We start from the raw sequence: 24,758 nt of genomic DNA on the forward strand, positions 1-24,758 counted from the left end.
TGAACAATCCAAAAGTGAAATTAAGAAAGTAATTCTGCTTGCAATAGCATCAGGAATAAAATATTTAGGAGTAATTTTAACCAAAGAAGTATAAGACTTCTATACTACAAATGCAAAACATCACTGAAAAATAAATTAATGTAAACCTAAATAAATGGATAGACATACTATGTCTATGGATTGGAAGACTTAATTAAAATTTTTTTTTTTTTGAGACAGGGTCTTGCTAAGTTACCAGGCTAGCCTTGAACTTGTGATCCTCCTGCCTCAGCTTCCTGACTATATGGGATTTTAGGCATGCACGACTGTACCTTATTATTATTAGGATAGCACACTCTCCAATTGATCTGTAGATTCAGCACAATATTTACCAAAATCCTAGCTGCCTTTTTGTATTTGCAAAAATGATAAGCTGATCTAAAATCTGTATAGAAGTATAAGGCACCCAAAATAGCCAAGACTCTTAAAAAAGAACAAAACTATGACAAAGCTACAGTAATCAAGACAGTGTGACAGGTTTCAAGACAAATGGTACACAGACAAATGGACTAGAACTGAGAATCTAGGAAAAAACCCTCACACTTTCGATCTATTGATTTGATAAGGGTGCTAAAATAATTCAAAGGGAGAAAGAATAGTCATTTCAACAAATGTTGCTGGGACAACTAGTTATCTCCATGTAAAAGAATTAATTTTGATCATCGTTTCATACTATACCAAATTGACTCAAATGGATTAGTAAATATAAGAGATAAAATTATAAAACTGTTAGAAGAAAAGGGTACAAATCTTTATGCCTTTTAAGAACAGGCCAAAATAAGGAATTTTTGTGCTTCAAAGAGTACCATTAAGATAATGAAAAGACGACCCACAGAATGGGAAATGTTTTTGGGAAATCTGATATGGGACTTGTAGCTAAAGTATGTCAAAAAATTCTTACAACTCAAAAGTTGACAGACGACCCAATTAAAGTGGGTTGAGGATCTGCACTGACATTTCTCCAATGGCAGTAAGCTCGTGAAGAGATGGTCTATGTCATTACCCACCTGGCAACTGCAAATGAAAACCACAATGAGATGGCATCTCACACCCCCACGAGGATGACCATAAGAAAAAGATAATAACAAATATTGGTGAAGATGGGGAGAAATTGAAACCCCTCATACACTGCGAGTGGAAGTGTGGAATGGTATAGCTGCTTTAGAAAACATCGGCCATTCCTTAAAAGGTTCCACATAGAGTTACCATGAGCCAACAGTCCTACTGCTAGGTTGAGACTCAAGGGAGGTCAAACTGTGTATCCGTCCAAAAACTTAAACATGCATGTTCATAGCAGCATTATTCATCATGGCCAAGAAGTGGGAAAAAAAGTTACATATTCATCAACTGATGAATGGGAAAACAAAATGTAGCCTATCATAAGAAATATTGATACATGCTACAATTCATCCTTGAACCTTGAGATCATTTCAGTGAAAGATGCCACTCACCAAAATCTATATATGATTGCATTCATATAAAATATCCAGAATAGACAAATCTGTAGACACAGAAAGTAGATTAGTGGATGCTTCCAACTGAGGTACAGGATGGTGGAGGACAAATGGAGAATCACTTTACTTTTTGTGGGGGGTGGTGATGAGAATGTTCTAAAATTGTGGCGGTCACACTGTGAGCATACTAAAAATCACTGAATTGTAAACTTTAAATTGTGAGTTATATCTCAATAAGGCATTTCAAAAATTTCTCTTCTAGCTGGGCCCAGTGGTGCACATCTTTAATCCCAGCGGCTCAGGAGCTGAGACAGGAGGATGGCAAATTTGAGACAAGTCTCAGCAATTTAGCGAGGGCCTAAGCAATTTAACAAGAGTCTGTCTCAAAATCAAAAATAAATAAATAAGTAGGGCTGGGATATAGCTCAGTGGTAAAGCCCCTTTGGTTCAATGCACAGTACCAAACAAAAAAACAAACAAAAAAATCTCTCTTCTATCTGTGCACTTGTATTTTCCCATGGTAATCACAAGTTAGAAACAACTCATTTAATAATATAAAATTTATAAAATAAGCCATCGCATATCAATACAATGGGACATTGCAGACTTTAAATTATGACACAATTTTATTTAAGGACATGTGTCAGTGATACACTGCTGAATGTAAAAAATAAATTACCAGATGATATGATCTCAGTTTTGTGAAAGAACATTTGTGATATGTAGGGAGAGCCTGGGTCAAATCCATCACTGATATTAACACCAGTCATCTCAAGGTGTCGAAATGACTGGTGACTTTAATTTTCTCCTCCTTGTCTTGGTGTATTTCCTAGATTTTCTATAGTCACTATGTATTAGTTATAAGAAAAAAATTAATTTTTAGTAAACTTTACGTATATAGAAAGTTTTAATACCTTTTCCCCTGCTTGTGGTGCTGGGGATCATACCCAGGGCCTTGTGGATGCTAGGCGAGTGCTCTACCACTGAGCTACAGTCCCAACCCCATTTTAATACTTTAATAAAGACATAATTATATAGAACTAATAAGTTGACTTTATAATTACTTTATTACTATTATTGTTCTCAGAAGTGACACTTCCATACTTTGACATCTACACATACATTTTATATACACACACATAATAGCTAGCTTTGAGAACTTGAAAAAAATATACATAGAGATTGTAAGCTTTTGGTAAAAGTTATAAATGAGTGTATCACCCTTTCATAATTGCTTAATAAATCCTACCTATCCTCTATTGGAATGTAAGTTCTGTTACATTTTATTCATTTAAAAAAATTGGGCCAGAAAAGCCTTTCCTTTCACTCCAGCCTGCCTCCTCCAAAAACAAGCTGTACCCTCAGTGAGTGAGGAAATGGAGCCGCCATGGGAGAGAAGAGACCCCAGCTCTTTCCCTGCTAGCTCCTTCCTTTCCATAGGCATCTTGCCAGATGGAGCATCTTTGCTGGCTCTGCGTGTGGTCCGGGATGATTCCTGGAACCATGACACTCAGGAGGCATCCTGTATCTTCCCCTGCGGTGTCTTTTTGGAGGTCTTCATCCAGAGACTCCTTCACTGATAGTTGGGGAGACTGTTTTGTAGTAGTCTGTTTTTTAGTCACTATAATGAAGTACTCAAGGCTGGTATTAAAAGAAGAGGTTTAGGGCTGGGGATGTGGCCTGCTGAGGGCCCCCCTTAGCTACAATCACCTTGGAGCAGATGGCACCAAGAGGGCAGAAGCTTGAGAGGAAGGAAGAGATGACAGGAAGAGACAGGAAGTCAGAGTGAGGGGAGGGCCCAGTCTCACCACCTACCAGTAGGTCCCACCTCTTAAAGGTCCCACCACCCCGATAGCCACACGAGGACCAAGCTCCTGTTACATGAACTCTTGTCGAGCACACCCGAACCATATCCAAACCATACCAGGCCTTAGGTTTCTTTTCCCCCCATTCCATTGGGGACGAGAATTCCAAGCCCTTGTTATTGTGGAATTTTACTGGAGTCAGCATTGAAACTTACTTTCCTCTCCAGACTCTAGCATCTGTTTGCAAATAATGGTGTCAAGTAGAACTGGTTAGAAGCAGGGTCAAAAATGTCCCTTGACCTTGACTGGTATTCCCAAGAATCCTTTTTTGGCAGTATGAGTGTTTATTATCTCTGTTGGGGGCCATTAAGAGGCACAAGAAGTTACCTCTCTGCTAATTAGAGGTTATAAGCAAAAGTACTCCTAACATACCTTTCAAATTAATAAATTGCTAAGAATGTATGGTTGGGGGCTTCTGAGTGCCCATGAACAGCTCTGCAGTTGCCTAGGGATAGAGGTGCCAGCAGTTTTCAGATCAACTGTGGGGCAATATCAAGGATTGTTCTGTGAAGAAAACATTGTACCGTTTTGGAAGTCATGAGAGGCTGCAAGAATGCAATTTTGTTACCACTCCCTTCTGGAGTCACATTTGTGCTGTTCTGAAAAGTCTGTCATTGGAGAAGAATGCTCGGTGAGCCTTGGATAAAAGTGAAGCTCGAGATTTCAATTGTGAAGCACAATGTTGTGAAGTCTGCAGAGTCACATCCCCGCATCCCTGTGATGTAAATCACACCCGATTCTGCACTCTGTGGAAGGTTCTTCCAGCCTGATTGGTCTCATTCTGCAGGACCTGGAAGAGGCGAGATTGACTTTCTGTGGCGTGCCCATTAGCATCTGCTAGGGAAGCTGGTTAATGATGCAGGTTTCTAGCGATTCTCTGCCAGGTCCAGATTGGTGCGTTCTGCACACTAGGGTGATGGGAGGAGTGTCTGGTCGGTTCCTGCTTGAATTAGAGTGAACTGAGTGGTTGGTTAGCAGGTTGTTGACCACAGCCTATGCATGCTTTACCTGTACCAGCCCTGGTGTGTGTTGAGACCCGGGCTAACTGTCTCCCCACGGCTCTGGAGACAGGCTCCTGGGGATATTCTGACACCGTATCACTTGGCAGTATATGACCAGAGAGCCTTCCTCAGGCTCCAAGGAGCCCGGAGAATGTGAATGTGAGAATGAGACTCATCCTTTCACAGGACACAGGGACGCTGGCCTGGAGCAGCCAGTGGCTTCATCCAGGCCCGAGTGAGAACGTGACCTAGTTATTGTGCCTCTCAGCACGTTGGCAGAATGACCAGACCTTGCTTCCTTCCCTGCTCACAGCAAGAATTCTGCCGAGCTTCTTGGAGGTTGGAGGGCCAGTTTTAGTAACTTGCCCTTTCCTGGTTGGCGATCACCCAGTTATTTTGGGTGAGTGTTAATGGTCATGGGTTTGAAAGTTTTATTTATAAGGAGACACTCTCTTTTGACGCCGTGTCCTTGTCAAGTAGTATTGGTCTGAAGCTGCTTCCTTTTTGGGGAACAGGACAGAGCAAAGTGGTTACAAAATCCACTTTGATTGTCGTCCGTGGTCTTCTGATTTTTTTTTTGTTTTGTTTTTGATGCCTTCCATCTGGATTTAGGTCAAGGGAGGGAGTGAATCCAGCCTACGCCCTTATAGTAGATGCTGTCCTAAAGCTTCAAAGAGAAGTCCACTTTCTTGTGGGTCATTTAGTGCTACCCAAGGGTTGTACCACCACACTGTTCAAGGCCAGTTCAACTTTGGGAGGTGGCTGGTGGGTCTGGGTGGGATTTCATTTTGGGTCATGTGTGTGACTGATGAACCACTCTGGAGGAATGACTCAGTACTGTGAATACTGTACTTGACCTTTTATAAAGCACTGGCACTACATGCCATGTTCAAGGCCAATGCAGAATTTTCACAGTCTAGTTGTTGGTGATTTCAGTCTCTGTTTTACTCAGAGGGCAAGATTTCTTTTATCGGTAGATTTCTAGAGCTGGAGTGGAGTTTGTATACATGTCTGTGTCTCCGTCTGTTATGGTTTAGATGTAGTGTCCTCCAAAAGCTTATGTGTGAGACAGTGAAAGAAGGTTTGGAGGAGAAATGAGTGGGTTATACCTTTAACCTAATCAGCGAATTGATCCCTGATGGGATTAACTGAGTGGTAACCAGAGGCAGGTGGGGTATGGCTGGAGGAAGTGGTTCATTGGGGTGGGGCTATGGGGTATATATTTTGTATCTGAAGAGTGGAGTCCCTCTCTGTTTCTCTGTCTCCCTCTCTCCCTCCTTCTCTGTCTCTCTCTCTCCCTCTCTCCCTCCTTCTCTCTCTCCCTCTCCCTCTCTCCCTTTCCCTCTCCCTCTCCCTCTCCCTCTCCCTCTCCCTCTCTCTCCCTCTCCCCTCCCTCTCCCCCCCCCCTCCCCTCTCCCCTCTCTCCTCTCTCTCTCTCTCTCTCTCTCTCTCTCTCTCTCCTCTCTTCTCTCTCTCTCTCTCTCTCTCTCTCTCTCTCTCTCTCTCTCTCTCTCTCTCTCTCTCTCCCTCCCTCCCTCCCTCCCTCCCTCTCTCCCTCTCCCTCTCCACCCGCCCCCGCCTGCTTCCGATGCTTCCTTCTGCCGCACTCTTTCACCATAATGTCCTATCTTACCTGGAGCCCCAAGAAATGGAACCAGCCTTCTATGGACTAAGACCTTGAAACTGTGAGCCCTTAAATACATTTTTCCTTCTCTATAATTGTTCTGGTCAGGTCTTTTAGCCACAGTAGCAAAAAAGCTAACTAAAACATCATCTCGCTGTGTGTCTATTTTATATTTATAGTTTATATGTTATCTCTCTTGTTTCACAGAGAACCAGGCATGGGGAATTAAGCCTGATACTTTGGGGCACAAAACTAATAAGTGGTAGAATAGGGCTCAGAATGCTGGGCAAAACCCAGTGAGAGCACAGGGCCAGGTGGAGCAGGGCTTCTGGAGTTCTGAAGACCACATGTGTCTCTGTCCCTCAGTTCCCTCAGATCATGTTCAGAGAGAGCAGAAGAGACTCATCTAATGTGTACATGACCCACGAGGAGAGGGAAGCCCAGAGTGGGCAGAGGGAGGTGCCCATGGGCAAGCCGAGAGTGAGTGGCCCCTTTGGTCTGAAATGCAGGTCCAGCCACCTCCTTGGAGCTGTCAGAAGGTTCTTAGGCTCAAGGCAGGTGAATAGAGAAAGCAGAACATAGTCTTGACTCTAAGAACCAAATTAATGGGATTCTGCATGGGGTCAACAAATGTGCCCAGAGCTGGGCATGAGTTGGGGAATCCAAGTTCAGTTCTGGTGACTCTAGAGCCCCCGTGTTGGGCCACCAATGTCAGCGTGAGAATAGCTTTTTTTCAAGGATGTTTGGTATCTTAGTCTTTTGGCTATAGGGGAAAAATTTAGCTTCTATTTTAAATCAGATTTTTGCCTGGATTCTTTTTATTCACACTCCAAAATGAAATATTTTAACTTCAAGCCAGTTTGGGACCCTGGGGACAGGCAGGAGGTGTACTTTTCCCTGATTAAATTGGAATCACTGTATAAATTAGCTTTCCCCAGATTATCTTTGGGAATTCCTAAAGTGCTCTCAGGTAGGTGTCACTTATAGAGAAAATGCTCCCAGCAATCGATCACAGAAGCTCATCTTCCACTCAGGATTTCCACAGCAAGGCGATTTCACCCCAGCTGGGATCACCGGTTGCTTTTCACATTCTTAATTCTTTTGCCAATTTTCCAGATGCCATTGGAAATTCATGCTGACCGTTTTTTTTTTTTTTTTTTCATTCCATTTTGAGTACTGAATATTTTCCTGTCACTACTTCACTGGCATGAATAAAATATTCCTTTTCAGGATGATGATTTTTGAATATTTCTTAAAGAAAAACAAAACATCCCAGTTGGTTAAATTTAGAAGGCCTTTTAAAAAATTCTGATAGTAACTGCAGGTGAATTTGAGAATAGGAATTCTCTTTCCTTCAATGCTGGGTACAGTGCATTGTAATCACAAGCATAAATAAATATGGGTAACTACCATGGAAAGATTCAGGATTCAACTGGGGGTTTCCCCTCAGAACAACCCAGGATGTCTGTACTAAATTTATGGGATAGCTGTTGTCATGAACAGTCTAAGTTAAAATGATGAAATGATTTGAAAATAACATAAATAGTAAATGTAAAATAGTTGATTCATTTATTCATTTAGTAAATTTTCTTTTTTTTCCACTGTGGTAAAACATAGAGGTCAGGAGGATTACTATCTCAACCATCATGAGTATACATTCACTGCCTTGAATACATCATGCTGCTGCATTTGGATCACCATCCAGCTCCAGAACTTCATCATCTTCCCAGAGACTGTACTCATTGAACACCCACTCCACACTTCCCCTTCCCATTACCCCGGAAGTTCTCAATCTATTTCCTATTTCTGTGAATCTGACCACTTTGGGGACCTCACATGAGTGGAATCATACAGTATTTAAAGTCTTTTTGTGACTAACTTATTTCCCCTAGCAGAATGTCCTCAAGTTCATCCATGTTGTATCATGTGTTAGATTTTCCTTCCTTTGTATTTATTCATTATTCCTATTTTTATCATGTACAGCATGTCATTTGAAATATGTGTGCACTGCGGAATGACTAATTTGAACCAATAAGCACATGCATTACTTCACGTACTTACCTGTGTGTGTGGTGAAAACACTCAAACTCTACTCTCACCAGTTTTCAAGAATACAATCTTATTGCTGTTAACTGCCATTGCTGTGTTGTACCATAGGTCTCTGGAATTTATTCCTTCTAACTGAAATTTTTTATCCTTTGACACTAAGATGTTGCAAGCATGTATATAATCACTGTTTGTTCTCATGATCTCAGTGAGAGGAGTTCAGCGATTTTGGTTTTCCCACCCTGGGACATTCAGTCAGTAAGAGGTCAAGTTGGCACTGAGACCCTGCTCTGGGAAGACACTCCTCCACTTCTGCCTTCTGTAAGCAGATAACAATACCAGATTCCTTTGGAAACCAGAAACCTTCATTTCACCAGGGGTGGGTGCAGACATGGTGGAAGTGTGGGATTATGAGCCAGACCTTGGAGTAGTCCAGCTTTAGAGGCAGGATGACAGGTGGGACAGACATGCCAAGCCAGAAGCACCTGCATGGGATACGCAGGGTTTTCAGGAAGGGTGCAGGTGTTTTGGGAAACAGACTGGTCAGGAAGCAGCACTCAGAGAGGAGAACTCCAATTTTTCATTTTACGCTGGCGGGCCCAGAGGAGATAAGACTCCAAATTCTGAGCACCCATCACCCATTTTCCACAACACTTATAGGCTATCTAGTGTCATAAATTTTCTAGTCTAAATGATAACACAGTTGTGCACAGGGTTTCTCCAGTGGGAAGCATAGAATGCGATAAGGGGAAAAACACTTCTTTTACAAAACCTTTAATAAATCTCTTTGGACTGGAGCCTCCACAGGGGCCTTTACACTTCAAAGGAAAGTAGTTAGATCCTAGGGGAAGTCCTTTACAATCCAAAAGATAGGAGTGCTAATCAAGTTCCCTGAATCCAAGCTAGACTAGGAAGGGGAGGGGAACGTCCCATTCTCAGACACTAATTCTCAGGACAGTTATTAGTTTATTTTGCATACAGGCTTGGGTTAGTACATTACAGAGGTAGAGGGTAAACTTACATTTGTCCTCTCAGCATTTCACTTCTGACACCAAATATGTGGGGGTTTTCCCTCCCGCAAGCAATTCTCCCAACTCTCGGACACCAAACGTGTGTTACAGAATCCAGTTGCACCGCTAGAGAATCTAACGAAGACCCCACGAGTGACGGGCTTAGCCCCACCTCAGACTCCAGCCACCAGACACAGCCTGTGACCTGTACTTTTTTTTGGTACCAGGGATTGAACCCAGGGGCGCTTAACCACTGAGTCACAACCCCCAGCCCTCTTAAATATTTTATTTAGAAACAGGACCTCGCTGAATTGCGTAGGGCCTCGATAATTACTGAGGCTGGCTTTGAACTCGTGATCCTCCTGCCTCAGCCTCCTGAGCCACTGGGATTACAGGCGTGCACCCTGCCATGACCTGTACTTCTGACCGGCTGGCCATCCATGGAGAATTCTCATGCCCTCCTCAGTTTTAATCCTTTGCTCATAGAACTCAGGGGAACGCTTTACTTTTGTTTACTGGTTTATTACAAAGTTTCAGCTCAGAAACCACCAAATGGGAGAGCTGCAGAGGGCAAGGCAAAGGGTGGGGACAATACCTCCACGCTCTCTCAGGCTCACCACCTTCCCGGCTTGTCCCCACCTGGACTTAAGATCTTTAAGGAGGCCTCATTATGTAGGCATGATTGATTATCCCACTGGCCATTGGTGATGGACTCCGCCCCCATCCCCGCCCCTCATTCCACGTGGTTGGTCTTCTGGCAAAGAGCCCTATCCTCAAAGAGTCCCCTCATTAGCATGAGCCCAGGTAGGATTCAGAGGCTTATTGTGAACCACCAAAGGTTGTCACCCAGGGAGGGTGTTAGGAGGCTGCGCCAGGAGCTCTTTGCCAAGGCCAAGGATCAAAGGTACATTTCTAGTTGTGCTGCCCATAGGAGATGGTGGGGCAGACAAAAGGGGGGAGGTGATCAGGTAGGGGGTGTGAAGGACTCGTGAAGGAATGAGCAGGAAATGAGGTTAGAAAGGTAGTTGAGGGTTCGGTTCATAGTCATAGAGGCTAAAATGATATAATGTGAGTTGGTGACATGAAACCTTAGCACATGCAGAACGTGGGAACAGGCACAGCTAGACCCTGCGAACCTCTGAGTCTGGGCAGGGTTCTGGGGGTGGAGGGCCTGCAGGACCCTCGGAAGGGGTCCCAGCCCGAGTTGTGGAGGATGGCTGCCATCCTGGGAGCAGGGCTGGACTTTGTCGCTGCTGGGTGAGCTCCCACATCACTGGTGGCCCAGCCTTCTCGAATTTGACCAGGGTGTAATTTGTAGCTGCTTCTTGACATTCGATAGAACAGTTGTAGTTACTGAAATATATAGCACTTGGCCTCAGATGTTGTGCTAAGTGCTTTATAAAGGCTCACGAACCTTCATGGCCACGTGTAAGGTATGTCTTTGTCACTGTTCCATTTTACAGGTGATGATGTGAAGGCAGGCCTGTGCCCACACACTTTTAATTTTTTAAATATTTTTTAAATATTTAAATATTTTTATTTTTAAATGGATACAATATCTTTTGTGTGTGCGTGTGTGTGTATTTATTTTTATGTGGTGTTGAGCATCAAACCCAGTACCTCACACGTGCCAGGCAAGCTCTGTACCACTGAGCTCCAGCTCCAGCCCAGTACCTGCTCTCTTAACCTTGGCTAAAGTTAAGTCTTACTCACTTGGGTTTTTTGTTTTTTTTTTTTTTTTTTTGGTAATGGGGATTGAATCCAGGGGTGCTTAACCACCGAGCCTCATCCTCAGCCCTTTTTATTTTTATTCTGAGACAATTGCTTAGGGCAATTGTTGAGTCTGGCTTTGAACTTGGGATCCTCCTGCCTCATCCTCCTGAACCACTGGGCTCACAGGCATGCACCACCACCCCCTGCCACTTTGGTATTAAGAGTGCATTTGAGATTCACATTTAAGTGTATTTCTCTGAATGTTGATTGTCTTCCTAAAACAAAGCGACGATGGTATCCCTTGGCTATTCATAGGGTGGAAGCATCCTGGAAAAAGTCCAGGGTGCCATAAGTCGAGGGGGTTTACATGGATTGGGTTGGAGTGTCCCAGCCAGGAGAATGGGAGCAGGTTGGAATGGGAAGGACCCAAGGGATTCTCTTCCACTAAATTTTGGTCCCGCCTCTTCATGACCAGGCAGAGAGAGAAGCAGGAAGATGAGTGGCTTACAAGGGCTACCTTGATAGACTGGAAGTCAGGGCTTCTGACAGCCAGTGCAGTGAGGAAGGCTCTGTTAGCTTTTGGGGACATTTCAATGGAGAATAGTTGGTTTTCAAGCATTCAGTAGCCCTCAGTCCAGGGCTTCTCAAACGGGAGTCCACAGTATCCTTGAGGAGGTGGCTGTGGGATTGGGGTCAGCTTGCTGGGAACTCTGGGAAGGGTTGTCAACGTTGTTATTTTGCTCTCGAGCGCTGTTGAGTTTTTTTCCTGCTCGCAGGCTCATGCCCAGTGACAATGTGTTCAAATTCTGGGTCCTCCCACCAGAATTTTCATACGTGTCTCTGTCTTAATCTCTTTGCTGTGTGTGAGGCAGGGGGCAAGTAGCCCTAGGCTGGAGGAAACTTTTCCTCCAGGCCCCATGGAGTAGGGACCATGGAGATGGTATCATCTCTTTTCTGGTTTCTTGTTATCTCTACTTCCGATCTAGGCCTTACTAGTAGATTCTTACAGCATCTTAAATAGAAGCACTTAAAGTCTCCAGTTAAGATCCACAGCGTGTTGATTGCTCCTTTCCTGGTTTCCGGGCTGGGCATTTCCTTTATGCAGCTGTTGGGGGCTCAGCTGAGTAGGTCAGGCCACGGGGGCTCCCACTGCTGGCGGGGGAGGACCCCAGCCAGGTGTATTGAAGTCCCACCACATGCCTTTCCTGAGGTTTGGGTCTTTAACTCCAAGATCATCCCTAGGAATTGAACGATGGGCCTAAGAAGAGGCAGATTGGATGCAGCATCTCGTGTTTGGCCTGCAGCTGTGTTTGTGTGATTTGAAAACAATTTTTCTCTCATCTCAACTGTGCCCTATCAGTGGACCCAGCTCATCTGCAGCCATCGGTAATCTTCGTTTTAATTAATCTTTCAAAGAAGCAGATTAAGTTGATTGCTTCACAAGCTGAGTTTTGGTATCTGTACCTTTCAGCTGCTTTACAGAAGTGATTAAAATAAGAATTTTTATATGAGCTTTGGTGCCCAGTTAAGATTATTTTTGGATTTCATCTCAGTGGTTTATTTCTATCATGCTCCTGTTTTTAACATATGAACGAAAAATGAGGAGCGGGCTGCTTTTTATCTCACTGTGGGTATTCTTTTCTTTTAGACACTCTAGGAACCATGGTCTTGTCTCCTCCGTCTGCTTTGTTAACAGCCAGAAGACCCGTTGAGCCTTCCCAAGGTAGCTGGGCCAAATCACTGAATCTCTAACATCCAAGGTTTTTCAGATAACACCATTTATTCTTGCTTATCCATGCAAAGGCCCTGTGGCCACTATATCCAGAATCTGACCCTAGCACTGGATCTAACCGACTGCATTGGAAACATCTGACTGCTTATGGATCTCCCCTGTTCCTTCTTGAGGGCAGGGAAGTGTTTCAGCCACCCTGTGCTCCCAGGGCCTGGGACAGTACCTGACACAGAGAAAGCACTCAGGGAGGATTTCTTGAGTGAGTGGATCTTTTTTGAAGTGTATGGAAAAGTTGACAGAGGATGAATGTCACTCAGAGCCAAGGTGGAAAAATGTTGGCCCATAGGTGTGTTTGGTTTGGCCTATGGGCTGAACTTTTTTCGAACCAACATATAAAAAATCAGGTAAGTTCTACAGAGGGAATCCAGATGTTCAGCTTCTCTGAAAAACACTCTGAGACCTGACTGTGCTGGAATCAGGGCTGGACCCTCCTCTGGGGAGCCCCTCTGCTATTTGCTGCCTTTGAGTTCCTTTTGCTTAATGAGTCCCTAAAATAGTGTGGCGAAGCTGTCTACCCCCCTCACGCTGCGAGCTGATAGCTGAAGTTTTTCATCAAAACTTTGGGTGGCAAAGGACGTTATTTCGAGTTTATTGTAAATATTGGCATCTTTAAATAGAACAGTGACATCATTATTTTAGCTGTACCCAGTGGAATCTAAACACCATGGAGATTTGATACCCATCATTATCCATTTAAAAAGTCCTAGAATAAGCTCTTCTTTAACCATTGGAATTTCTACCTCTTTCTTACTTTAGTTTTTTGAATTCATATTTTATTCCCACAGTATTTTATCCTCTGGTGTTATACTTGTCCTTGCAAAAAAATTATTCATGTATCTACATTAAATTCCTTGTGGCTGTAGGATATAGATATTTAAAAGTTTCTTGTATCTGGGTATCATGGTGCTAATGGTCACTGTACATTTGAATAAAAATATACAGTTTCAAAATATGTTACCAGGAGAACGTAGGGTTCCCTTGGAAATACGTTGTCTGATGGAATGCGTGGAGCCCCCTCTCCAATTGTTTCGTGTGTCCACAGATGAATGGTCCTTATTACTGTGATAAAAAAAAAAAGGTCCCGCATTCATTCTTTTCCTGTCTCTGTGTTCTTACAGACGTCAGGGCAAAGAAATAGCGTGTAACAAGTAAGCAGACGGGGCCAGGAGTGGTGTGACGACAGGCCCCTGTTCCTTGAGCTTTTCCTGCATTCTCTGCCATGTGTTTCTTCTGCCTGCATCCTAGTTGCCATTAGCTGCTTCCTTTCCAGCAGGTCATTTTTTGGGGGGCGGTTACCAGGGATTGAACCCAGGGACTCTTAATCACTGAGCCACATCCCCAGCCCTTTTTTGTATTTTATTTAGAGACAGGGTCTCACTGAGTCGCTTAGGGCCTCGCTAAGTGGCTGAGGCTGACTTTGAACTTGTGATCCTCCTGCCTCAGCCTCCCGAGCGGCTGGGATTGCAGGTGTGCACCACCGTGCCTGGTCTCCAGCAGGTCATTCTTGAGTGTAGGGAGCCTGCCCTGCTGGAGGTGTATCAGAGCCTGCGTGGGGGTGAGAGGGGCTGTCAAACCACACACACATGTCTCTTGGAGGCTCAGTGGCCTGAAGGAGCGGGAGGTAGTCCCCAGGTACATTTAGGAGGATAAAAGGTGACGGTCATTGCTGGACAGCAAGCTCCCTGAGGACAGGAACTGTGTCGTGGCTTAGTTTTATTGGGATACCCACTGGGACAGAACGAATGGGGCCTGTTATTGCTCAGTAATGTTTCAAATGTAAAATGAACTACCTCCTCAGTTTTCCCAGATTCTGTATTTATGAATTCATCTAATCACTCTAAATTATTGCAACCCCCTGCCGGCCCCCCAGTAACACTGGAGGTGGTTTTGCAGTCATTGGTGGATAGGAGCAGAGGGGAACTTGGGTTGCCAGGTCTCAAGCTCTCAGACAGTAAACAAGTGTCCTTTATGCAGTCTCTTTAGTGCTCTCTGTTGGCAATTTTGCTGTTTAAATGGCCCCAGATGTACAGACTGTCCCCATCTTAGGATGATTGATTTATGATTTTTTCAGCTTTACAAATGGTGTGAAAGTGACATACGCCATCAAAACTGTACTTTGAAATTTGGATTTTGTTCTTTTTTGGGCTAGGAATATTAAGATCGTCTCTCCCGATGCTGGGCCGTGGCAGCCAGCTGCAGCCCCCAGTCAGCGCCCCTCGTGGTCACTGGGGAAAGCCACCACTGTCCCACAGTTGCTGAGCTCTGATGCTCATGGGGCTGAGCGTATTAAAGCTTCGTCAACTTAGAATAGTTTCCGCTTACGGCGGCTTTATCAGGACACAAACCCACCGTAGGTTGAGGAGCATCTGTCCGGTTGAAGTGCTCCCAAGAGTTCCTACGCACAAGGAGGTGTGATGAGCCTTATCGAGAAAATGCATCTGTCATGTTGGCCTGGGTCAGGCGGAGGGTGGTGCCACCGGCCCCGCGTTCAGTGTTAAGGAATGAGCGATGGGTGTTTAACGAGGCATCTTTAAACATGAACACACAGAGAACAAACACGGTTTTGTATCAGCCAGTCGATGTGACCAGAGGCTTGTAGGAACCTTGTCTTGAATTTCCCCTAGGAGCCGTGGTTTGGTATTAGCTGATTCAGTGTTGGTCACGACTTGATAAAACAGAACAACAAAACTTAAATATATGTGATTTCAACATGAGTGTCATGACTTCAGGACTTCAAGCAGTAACTTCTGGATAATGTGCAGGCAGGCAGGTTTGGGAAGTATTTTGTTTTCACAGGACAGCCTTTGAAGGCAGTTCCCTAAGGATGGGATCCTTTAGTAACTCTTTCAAGTTCGTCCTTAGTGTTCTAGTGATGGGAAATGCGTTTGCTGTTTATTTCATTTATTTATTTATTTATTTTTTGGTGGTGCCGGGGCTCAAACCCAGGGCCTTGTTCGTACTAAGTATGCGCTCTACCGCTGAGCAACCTTCCCAGCTCCACTGTGCCATTTTCACTTGAGCATGGACTTCCTTCCTCAAATCTGAGCAGTCAGGGAGTGCTGGGTAAAGGGCAGCATCTGAGTTACTCTTTCATCATTTGACTAAAGCTGGCGTCACTGGAAGATCATAGGCCTCAGCAAAGAAGTGCGGGGTTTGGAAGCTGCACAGGTCTCCAAATTTACATGCATCTTCATCCTCTGACTTTGCAGGGACTCAGCTTTTTCTCTTAAGAGTCACTGGCTCAACAACCACTCATGCCTCCTAAATAGTACTAAAATGTAGTTGTCATGGCTGGAGACATTTGTATTCGGAGGAGCAGAGTGTATCTGGAGACGTGTCTTGTTCCCCTGGAATCCCCACTGTGGACTCTGCATCTTTATGGACAGGACTCATTACCTTCCACCAAAGTGTGACAAGTCTTCAAGAAATGAGGACTCCATATTTCCTTCCTCTTTCCCTCTGGGACAAATCTCTGGTCTAGGAATACCTTTCCTGTCCTCTCTTCTCCCCTTCATAGGATGTTTTACAGGCTCAGATCAGGTTCGAAGTTGGAGTAAATTATAAAACCAAGGGTTCTCTTTCCTTTCCATATATGTTGTCTGCAGGCAGTTAGTTCATCAGCCTGAGCCCCTGCTTGGCACCTGGCACGAGCTGGGTGCTGGAGGTACAGAGCCAGCCAGTGCCATGCCCTGGGGTTAGGGAGAAGGCTGCATGTAACCTCTGCAGGGGTCAGCAGGGTGTGTGGGGAGGTTCCTTCCAGAAGCTTCAGAAGGGACTGGTCGGGCTGCATGGAGTTTGCTATAGACAGTCAGGGAGGAGCCGTGCCTGCGACCTGAGGGGTGGGGAGGGATTTAGCATCTACGTAAGGGGCAGGGGACTTCCCGGTAGGTGGATTGGCTTTGGACCTACGACACAGACGCTTAAAGAACAGGGGGCTGTTTTGAGGTTCAGGCAAGAAGAGGGGAATGATGAGAGAAGAATCTGGAAAGGGACCTGAGTGGTCGAGGACTTCACGCCACACTTTATAGTTTGGATTTTATCCTGTTGCTGGGGACTTGAACGTGATCAGCCTTTTTGTGTGTTTGAAATACTGCTTCTTGGAAGGACTAAGATTGTGTCAGAGGGCACCGATTAAATTGCTCTGGAGTGGTGGAACGGGGAGTCCGGGGAGAGATGAGTGTCCCAGTGGAGAAGTAGGATGGGGCAGACGGGAGGTACTGTTGGGTAGTCAAGTTTCCTTCTCTGGGGCCATTTTGGATTTGGGAGCATCAGTCCTAGAGAGAAAGATTAGAGGTCGGTGCTTCCATAATTGGGTAAAAGATGGCGCCCTGTGCCGAGGATGCACATGGGAGCAGGTCTGAGTGGGAGAAAAGCGACCGGTTCTGGATTCCTAGAATCACGTGGGCCCATGAGACCCCAGCCTGGGGCTCAGGTGAACAGATGCATCAGGCAAATAGGTACATTTTTTTCTGGCAGAAAGACAGGAATCGAGGTGGTGGTTGGTTGGTTGATTTTGTCTCGTTTGCCTGTTTTTGCTGCATGACTGACTTAAGTCATTTACGTTGGTCTGTTTGTTAGCAGGAAAGGAGCAGGGAGGATAATGTGTGGAAAGTAGAGGAAGAAGCCCGAATGAGAAGGTCGAGGACCAGCGTGGGCACCTGAAGCCAGGTGCAATGATGGGTGTGGGGCTGGTGTTTGGAAGTGCCCTATGCCAACCGTCACCCACTTGCCACCTGTGGACATCTGCCCCCTGGGATTGTGCAGAGGCCGAGCACAGTGCTTCTGGCTTCAGGTGGACCTTGTTTAGCCCCTCATGCGCACAGGGCCTTGGATGAGGCCCCACCTTGTGTGTACATGTTTTTCTTGTATGACAGTGATAAAGGGGACCCATTTCTGTTTGTGAGGATCATGTGAGATGGTGTTTCTTTTTTTCTTTTTTTTTTTTTTTTTCGGTTCTGGGGATTGAACCCAGGGCCTTGTGCTTGCGAGGCGAGCACTCTACCAACTGAGCTACATCCCCAGCCCTGAGATGGTGGGCATCTCAGTTCCTGGCATGGTGGGCACTCAATACAATTTTCTCTCAAGTCATTATGTGGGCAGATCTTATATAAACACTGTAAAGTTAAACCAGCATACTACAATGACACAGCCACATCAATATTTGGAGCAGCTCAATTCATGCTAGCCAAGCCTTGGAACCAACCTAGGTGCCCTTCAACAGATGCATGGATAAAGAAAATGTGGTATTTATACACAATGGAATATTACTCAGCCATAAAGAAGAATGAAATTATGGCATTTGCTGGGAAATGGAGGGAACTGGAGATTATCATGCTAAGTAAAATAAGCCAGTCCCCAAAACCCAAAGGCCGAATGTTCTTTCTGATATGTGGATGCTAACACACAATAAAGGATGGGAGAGACGAATAGAAGTTCACTGAATTAGACAAAGGGGAATGAAGGGAAGAGAGGAAGGATGAGAACAGGAAAGACAGTAGAGTGAATCAGACATAACTTTCCTGTTTCCATTATGAATACATGACCAGTGAAACTCCACACCATGTACAACTACAACTTATTAGAATAAGTTATACTCCATGTATGTATAATAGGTCAAAATACACTCTACTGTCATGTATATCTAAAAAGAACAGGAAAAGAATAAATAAACATGAAAATAAACATAAATCTGGAATTCAGAATTGGTTTTCTAAGAGATTTGTTTTCCATCTATGGAAGGAAATGCTATAGAATTTCTATGGAGAATGGGGATTAAAAGCCTTCTTATTGGTGCCTTTAAAAATATTTGATTGGGCTGGGGCTGTAGATTAGTGGTAGAACTCTTGCCTAGCAAGTGTGAGGCCCTGGAATTGATCCCTAACACCAGCAAAACCAAAACAAAACAAAAAAAATAATTTGCAAAAATTCAGAAACTTTAATAGTTTATTATTTGTCTATCTATAATCCTAGCTATTTGGGAGGCTGAGGCACGATCATGGCTTAAGTTCATCCTTAGCAACTTAGTGAGACTCTGTCTCAAAATAAAATTTAAAAAAGGCTGGTGGTGTAGTTCAGTGGCAGAGTACCCTGGGTTCAGTCCCCAGTACAAAAAAACAAAGCAAAACAAATAAAATAATAGTCTTCTATTAACAATAACCTGTACTATAATAAACTCGACAATATAATGCTTTGAACCATTGAAGTTTTTCTCTTTTCTTCGGCATCTCAATTATTCCCATTAATAGGCCTCAAAGTAGGATGGTGTGGCCCTGATGTTACGGGTGAGGACCTGAGTCTCACCCATGTCACAAAACAGGGCCCTCCCTGGCTTCCCAGTTGTGGCTGGTGATGGCAGTAGGGCCAACTGAAAATGTTCCTTTTGAAAAAAAGACAGATCCAAAAAAAAAAAAGCATGCGTGTGTGGGGGTGGGGGGGACATCTAGTTACTTGAGCTTTTAAAGAACAAGAATTTGAAGAAACAATTGCTAATTGATCAAATTCAGACCTTTCTTTAACCCATCTTGCTCATTGGCCTGCATAGAGGACACTTATAAAATCACTCAGTTTAAGTTTTTACAGGTGTCCTATATATAGGGTGTTGGGACAGAAGGGGTTAATAGCGTCAGAGACTATCCAGGTGCGGCTAATTCCTTTTGGAAGTATGGCACGCCTTGTAAATAAACACACCTTTAATTAGTTGCAAAGGTTTAAACAAGTGTAGGAAAGCTAAAGAGAAAACTTACTGTTAAGCATTGTGCAGGGCCACATTCAGATCAAATGTGGCCCTGCACATGTGTGCGACAAAACTCCACTTGCAGTTCTGCTCAGATCAGGTTCCCCTTGGTTTTGTTAGTTGGTTGTGGGGTGCTGGGAATGAACTCACAGACACTCCTCCACTGAGCTGCAGACTCAGCCCCTGGGTTATCCTTGGTATGAACTTCCTGTGAAAGTTAAAATCATGGGTTTTGGAATATAAGGGATCTTAGAGACCAATTTTTTAAGTACAGTAACCAAGAAAACTGTTTCTGAACATTGATTCATTCCCCTTATATTTTCATTGGTAAAGGGCAGACCTAGCCGCCATGGAGGGCTTTCTGTTCTTGGGGTACCAATCATGGCCACTGCACGTTGCACCAATTTAAATCTAGCCCAAAGCAAATATGATTTAGCCTGTGCCTGATGTGTGGCTGTGTGGTTTCTGTTGGGCCTTTTGAAATACTGGCAAAACGGTACCCCCGCTGTTCCCTTTGGGTACATCCACAGCTAGCTCCAGTCCAGCCAGCTCATTCTGTAGCCCTAAAGAGTTTAAGTCACCTGCTCATGGTCAAGGAATGAAGAACTTTTGTCCAGTACAGATTTAGTGCTGAGAAGACTATTGCTTCAATCAGTGAGCCCAGGTGTCACTTCTTTGTAGAAAACACCATGAGGGGACAGTAATACACACTACTCTTAGGTTCAGCCCAGAGGCAGGCAAGGAACTAGTGACAAAACTCCACTTGCAGTTCTGCTGGGACTGTATATTGACTCATGTGCTCATAGTCCTAAGCAGCTATCTTCAAAAATTAGCCACAGTCTGTCAGCTCTAAGCACAGAACAATTAATACCTGTAATTGTCTTGTTCTGTAAGTGTCTGAGTGTCAAAACCTCATTAATAGAGACCCCCATAAATTTGGAATGCCTAGTGACAATCAACAGGGGTGGGCGAGGTTTGTTGGAGACAGTATCTATGACAAAGGAGTTTGCTAAGCAAACTCATAGTCTCAACATGATGTGGTCATATTGTTTAACCTCACAAGAATAAACACTTAGCTTTAATATTTGCCTGTGTAGTTAAGTGTTTATTACAAGGAATTCTTATCAGGACCAACAGGACTCCTGCTTAGCAATAATTTGCCAACCCTTTAAAGTTGTTTGTGAATTTCAAATCTTTATTTAAATCACATTCTCTGTGAATATTTTTAAACCCTCAGAGGAAAAGGCAAATGATATGGTGTCTGACTTGTTTGTACCAGTGTGGTCAAGGGTGCTTGGCATGGAGGAGACACTCAAGATTTATTTGTCATATGTATAATTGAATATGTGAATAAATCAATTGACAGTGGGGTTTGGGGTGAACTCAGTGGTAAAAAACAGCTCATGTGTGGGGACCCTATGGGCACTTGGCCAAGAGCGTTCTTCCTAGCTCAGGTCTGGGCCTTGCTCATGGGGACAGTCAGCATGCCTAACAACCACCACCAAACAGCAGTCCTGTCCCCTACTGTGACAAACCACAAAGCCCCTACTTGCTTCCACAAATCCTTTGGGAAATCTGTTTCATCCCTGGATAGCAAGCAGCACGTCTCATTAACACCAAATAAATTCCAGATATTAGCATGTTAAAACCTGTGTAAAGAAAGGAAATAATAAAATAAGTAAAAGAAAATGGAAGTTCGTACCCGACATAAGATTTGTGTATTTATTTATTTTGTGTGGTGCTAGGGATTTGAACCCAGGGCCTTGTGCTTGCAAGGCAAACACTCTACCAACTGAGCTATATCTCCAGCCCTTGTGTATTTATTTTTAATGAAGATTTTGGACACTGCAAAAATCTTGCTTCTAGCTCTACCTGGCTTCCTCCACTGCCATGCTGTTCTGGTCTGTTCCATGTCCTCTTGGGCTATTCCAGCCCTTTCCCTACTCCTCTGTTTTCTCTTCCTCTTTGTGCAGGAGATTGAGGCCAGCCAAAGTGACTCCGTTGCAATTTCACATCTCCAAATTGCAGACTTGTCCTTTCTTTTTCTGGAAGGCTCCACTGCAGGCTCCCCCACCCCCACTTACTCTTATAGAGGGCCCTGCTTCTTTGGCCACCTCCCCCACCCCCCCAGCATTTCCCATTGGCCATTTCCTTTCCCTGTGCCCCACTGCCTATTACGGTTTTCAGTTGTCCCTAAATTCTGAATTGCTTCTCTAACATCCTGCCATCACCTGCTCATGGTCCTGGCTACACCTCTCAACAACTTTTTCTTAGCTGGGAGGAGAGAGCCTGGTTCTGGAGTCCCAGGCCTAGCATCCTGCCTGCTAGCCCGTTCTGAGCCTGAGAAGAAACATGGAGCTGGTGACCCCTTGCAGAGAATCACCTGAGGGCTAGGGATGACGGAGCAGGGACGAAGGATGAGGGACAGGGGTGGACCTAACATGCACGTAAGATCATGCCACCCATGCTCCAGCTTAAATTCCTCAGTAGTTCGCCATTGCTAGGGAAGAAAACCTCAGCAAATTGTCCCAGGCCAGGCCTCCTTTCCACTCTCTTTTCTCCTTGTCCCCACCCTAGACTTTGAATGTCAGCCCCCTGAACTGTTTGTGGTGATCATCTCCATCCTCCTTCTTCCCCCAACCCTATCTGCTTTTCTTGGTCCACATCTTTGTCTTCTCTGTGACTCTCTGTTTTCCAGCCCCCTTCTTCATTGTTTCATGGTAACCCCTTTTTCTAGAAGGTTCCCCAAGGCTCCAAATGCAGGGAGGAGGCTGTGTTGGCTTTCCTGGCTCTTATCACATAGGCAGGCATTGGAGATGTGGGGAAGGAAATGCTGGTTGATGGAATATTACACCTCAGGAGGGTTGATCAGCTGTCCACAGTGTCTCTAGCTGTGGACCAACATGCTTTCAATAGATGATTCTTCTTGAGCATTTTTCAATGGTTCATGTTCTACGTGCTTTTCCCCCCAAAACCAGATTTCTCAGGGAAAATAAAACTAGACTCCTCCCTTGGGGACATGGACTGCTGACTCTTGAGTCTTTGAATGCTGTGTTTGAGACCACCCCTGTGATCTCAGTGAAAATATTTAAACTGAATTCAGGTGTTCTCAGTTCTTGCTCCTGAGAATGGTTCACGTCCATTGCCTGTGGGGCTCTGGGACAGGTGCATGTGGCCGTGCTGGGGTGAGCTGGGGACACCATTTTCAACTCACTTGCGGTATATGGCATGTGATGTGTGACATGTCCTCACTTCTTGGCATTTTCCTGGACTTGTCCTTTTCAGTTAAGTTGGTATTGTTTTTCTCTTATGATTTTTATCCCTTGCTTACTTTTCCCCATTACTTATTCACTCAGCTCATTTACTCCTTCTATAAATGTTTATTTAGTACTCTCCAGGCTAGGTTGTTGGGAGTCCAATAAACAAGACCCATGATCCCTGTCATCGTGGATGGGGCCCCTTCACTCATGGTAGGAAGGAAAAGGGACAATGGCCTACAGATATGAACACAAATAAACCGCTACTATTGTGATAGGGAATAAGGGGACCGAAGGGGGATGCTGTTTTTGTTGGAGTGGTCAGGAGACCTCCTGTGCTCTTGATTTTTTTTTTTTTTTCATTTTTAAAAATAGCTTTTCTGAAAAAAACATAGCTTTTCTGTGGCATAAATTTAGAGACCATGTAATCCATTCACTTAAGAAGTACCATTGTTGCTCTTTCCCATCTTGCAAGATGGCGGGTGAAAAGGCTGAGAAGCCCGACGCTAAGGAGAAGAAACCTGGAGCCAAGAAGGCTGATGCTGTTGACAAGGTTAAAAAGGGATAAGAAACCCAAGAAAGGGAAGCCCCACTGCAGCCGAAACCCTGTCCTGGTTAGAGGAATCGGCAGATACTCCCGGTCTGCTATGTATTCCCGAAAGGCCATGCACAAGAGGAAGTACTCGGCTGCTAAATCCAAGGTTGAGAAGAAGAAGAAGGAGAAAGTTCTTGCTACTGTCACAAAACCAGTCGGTGGTGACAAGAACGGTGGAACCAGAGTGGTTAAGCTTCGCAAAATGCCTAGATACTATCCGACTGAAGATGTGCCACGAAAGCTGTTGAGCCACAGCAAAAAGCCCTTCAGTCAGCATGTCCGAAAACTGCGAGCCAGCATCACTCCGGGGACCATCTTGATCATCCTCACTGGGCGCCACAGAGGCAAGAGAGTAGTTTTCCTGAAGCAGCTGAGCAGTGGCTTGCTACTTGTGACAGGACCTCTTTCCCTTAATCGAGTTCCTCTGCGTAGAACACACCAGAAATTTGTTATTGCCACCTCCACAAAGATAGGTATCAGCAACGTGAAAATCCCAAAACACCTTACTGATGCTTACTTCAAGAAGAAGAGGTTGAGGAAGCCCAGACACCAGGAAGGTGGAATCTTCGACACAGAGAAAGAGAAATACGAGACTACAGAGCAGCGCAAGGTTGATCAGAAAGCTGTGGACTCACAAATTTTACCCAAAATCAAAGCTATTCCTCAGCTCCAGGGCTACATGCGATCTGTTTTTGCTCTAACAAATGGAATTTACCCTCACAAATTTCTTACCAAGAACCTAATTAAATAACTGATACATTTAAAAAAAAAAAAAAGAAGTACCATTGTTGACTTATGGTATATTATTAATGCTATAAAACATACACAACAAAAAGTTTCTTATCTCAACCATCGTAAGTATATGATTCAGTGGCATTATTTATATTCACAGTGCTATGAAGTTCTCATTATTTTCAAGTATTTTTGTTGTCCAGAATAGAGACTCTGTAACTATTAAGCAATAAGCACACCTCTGCCCTGCCCAACCCTTCCCTCCAGTCCCTGTTAACCTCTAATCCACTTTTTCTCTCCATGAATTTTATCTCTTCCAAGTACCTCCGAAGTGAAATCATAAAAAATTTGTTCTTCAGGTCTGACTTCTTTCATTGCTGACATGTTTTTGAGGATCACTCATATTGTAGCACACATTAGAACTTTCTATGACCAAATAGTATTCCATTGTATGGATATACCACGTTTTGTTTATATGTGTTACTTGGACCGTGAATACATATTTTTCATTTTCCTAGGGATTTTCCATGATTCTTATCAAGTGAACTCCCATGCCATATTGAAATAAATAGGTTGAATTTACTAACAATTTTGCACAAGATGTGGGGGGGTTAACAAGACAGAAATGCTATTTTCTGGTGTGTGTTTTATAAATGTGCACATTTTCTTGAGTGTGTTTATTTCTATGTGTTTTATAAGTGATGTCATCCAGTTGGTGGACGTGGAGAAGGTAACTGGAGGCAGGCAGGAATGGCAGGGCTTTGGAGAATTCACCTACCTCCTGCCCCAAAAATGCTTGAAGGGAAAGACAGTTTTACTGAAGCTGGACATCTTCCTGATTTCCTCTCCGATCTGCACAGACAGACTCATATTTGTCCCCCTGTCTGCAGGGCTGCT

General features: G+C 44.3%; 1 protein-coding gene and 1 pseudogene across 5 annotated transcripts in view; both read left to right on the forward strand.

Moving 5' to 3' along the window:
* The window catches only part of CAMK1D (calcium/calmodulin dependent protein kinase ID), a 386,022-nt gene that overhangs the window by 26,958 nt on the left and 334,306 nt on the right, over positions 1 to 24,758 (forward strand). The gene's annotated exons all lie outside the window — the stretch shown is intronic.
* LOC306641879 (large ribosomal subunit protein eL6-like) lies at positions 22,994 to 23,850 on the forward strand (annotated as a pseudogene). Its single transcript has one exon. The product of its transcript is annotated as a large ribosomal subunit protein eL6-like (transcript).

The sequence above is a fragment of the Sciurus vulgaris genome (genome assembly GCF_902686455.1).
Source record: "Sciurus vulgaris genome assembly, chromosome: 12".
Taxonomy (NCBI): Eukaryota; Metazoa; Chordata; class Mammalia; order Rodentia; family Sciuridae; genus Sciurus; species Sciurus vulgaris.